General features: G+C 56.0%; 1 non-coding gene across 1 annotated transcript in view; it reads right to left on the bottom strand.

The window, feature by feature from the left end:
• LOC126196915 (small subunit ribosomal RNA) overlaps positions 1 to 238 on the bottom strand; it is a 1,909-nt gene extending 1,671 nt beyond the window's left edge. The window contains exon 1 of the ribosomal RNA XR_007539340.1: positions 1 to 238. This exon is cut by the window's left edge and continues 1,671 nt beyond it. This is a non-coding gene — a ribosomal RNA (small subunit ribosomal RNA).
• Between the last annotated feature and the right edge of the window lie 2,262 nt (positions 239 to 2,500).

Here is a 2,500-nt window from a genome sequence, read left to right as displayed (position 1 = left end):
GAGCCGACCGATTGGTTTTGATCTAATAAAAGCGTCCCTTCCATCTCTGGTCGGGACTCTGTTTGCATGTATTAGCTCTAGAATTACCACAGTTATCCAAGTAACGTGGGTACGATCTAAGGAACCATAACTGATTTAATGAGCCATTCGCGGTTTCACCTTAATGCGGCTTGTACTGAGACATGCATGGCTTAATCTTTGAGACAAGCATATGACTACTGGCAGGATCAACCAGGGAGCTGCGTCAACTAGAGCTGAGCAGCCGGCCGCCCGGGAGTGTGTCCCGGAGGCCCGCGCGAACACGCAAGCGTCCGCTCAATTATTCTGCAAACAGGAGGAGGCTGGGCTCCCCTGCACGATACACCTCGAAACCCTCTCAGGTCCCGGCGGCGCGCAGCGCCGTCCTAAGTACTTGGTCGGGTTCGAGAGAGGCGCAATCGCCCGGAGATAGGCGAGTAGACGCTTTCAGTGCGACCACCCGTGCTCCCAACTGAGCTTGCCGCTGCCGACAGAGGCCCGGGAGCGTGCTGTCGTGGTGTTGCCGGCGGGAGACAACACGCGGCCACAAACAGTGACCGGGCAGCTCCAACGCCAGCGCCACAGAGGGGCAGAGCCCCACTTGGGTGCCAAAGCGAACTCTCCCAGCACAGCGCACGCGCCAACACATCCGCACAGCTGCGATACAAACCACCTGCGAGAACCGCGGGGGCGACCGAGCAGCAGACGGCGTCGCGGCGCCGAGTGCCGGGCGGCGGCGCATCCTCAACGCACACAGTCCTCAATCGGACCAGCACACTGCAGATGTCCACCGCGCTTCGCACCGGGCCCGGGAGGACCCACTTTGGCCGCACGGCGCCGCGCGCTGGGTGCGCCGGCACGCAGATGCGCCGCCTGCCGCGTCCGTCAGCCGGCGCGCCTGCCACTGGGCGCCCCCACCAGCCGGCTGCCGCGCGTGCGCCCACGCAGCGCGCGGCCAGCACGCCGGGCGCCCCCCCCTCACCGGCCGGGGACGGTCCCACCCAGCCACCGCCGCGTATCGCTTCATACCCACATGCCCACTCACGTTCGTGGGTATGACGGGTGTCGCTGAAGCAACCGGTTAATACCTGTACCGATCGTCGATATCAACGATTCACCTCCAGCGCGAACAACCGCGCAACAACGGATTTCCAGTTCATTTGCGTAACTTGGGCAGCAAACGTAGACGTCCATCTACATTTGCGAATTCAATGGGTCTTGCATGCCTGGATGTTATGAGTCACGACACGCCACATCAGTCCACATACATGCTGCGACGTATGCACGAGAGAACACGTGGAAGGTGGCCCGCGTACGTATGCCGATGCCATTGCACAGCTGCGAAGCTCATTGAACACGCAAACTCCTGACTGACGAACTAGAGGCGACAGGGGAGGGGGGGGGGGGGGGGGGGGGCGATATACGTCTTATAGCAGTACACATTACAGTGGATAGCGGGACCATGTGGAACGTACGCAACACTCGCTAGATGTTGTGAGGGTAGGCACCGTAACATGATTCAATACGCAGGACACCAGAGTGTGCGCGCAGCGAACTATGTTGAGAGGGTTGCGATTAGGCAACGCTACACGAATTTCTAGATTCATATAACAAACAATTACGTGGGTTAGGTTAGGGCGCAACGTGGGTTAGGTTAGGGCCCAACTTAGGTTAGGTTAGGGCCCAACTTAGGTTAGGTTAGGGCCCAACTTAGGTTAGGTTAGGGCCCAACTTAGGTTAGGTTAGGGCCCAACTTAGGTTAGGTTAGGGCCCAACTTAGGTTAGGTTAGGGCCCAACTTAGGTTAGGTTAGGGCCCAACTTAGGTTAGGTTAGGGCCCAACTTAGGTTAGGTTAGGGCCCAACTTAGGTTAGGTTAGGGCCCAACTTAGGTTAGGTTAGGGCCCAACTTAGGTTAGGTTAGGGCCCAACTTAGGTTAGGTTAGGGCCCAACTTAGGTTAGGTTAGGGCCCAACTTAGGTTAGGTTAGGGCCCAACTTAGGTTAGGTTAGGGCCCAACTTAGGTTAGGTTAAGCCCCAACTTAGGTTAGGTTAAGCCCCAACTTAGGTTAGGTTAAGCCCCAACTTAGGTTAGGTTAAGCCCCAACTTAGGTTAGGTTAAGCCCCAACTTAGGTTAGGTTAAGCCCCAACTTAGGTTAGGTTAAGCCCCAACTTAGGTTAGGTTAAGCCCCAACTTAGGTTAGGTTAAGCCCCAACTTAGGTTAGGTTAAGCCCCAACTTAGGTTAGGTTAAGGCGCAACATAGGTTAGGTTAAGGCGCAACATAGGTTAGGTTAAGGCGCAACATAGGTTAGGTTAAGGCGCAACATAGGTTAGGTTAAGGCGCAACATAGGTTAGGTTAAGGCGCAACATAGGTTAGGTTAAGGCGCAACATAGGTTAGGTTAAGGCGCAACATAGGTTAGGTTAAGGCGCAACATAGGTTAGGTTAAGGCGCAACATAGGTTAGGTTAAGGCGCAACAT

The sequence above is a fragment of the Schistocerca nitens genome, chromosome 7 (assembly GCF_023898315.1).
Source record: "Schistocerca nitens isolate TAMUIC-IGC-003100 chromosome 7, iqSchNite1.1, whole genome shotgun sequence".
In the NCBI taxonomy this organism is placed as follows: Eukaryota; Metazoa; Arthropoda; class Insecta; order Orthoptera; family Acrididae; genus Schistocerca; species Schistocerca nitens.
This window is presented reverse-complemented; position numbering and strand designations above follow the sequence as displayed.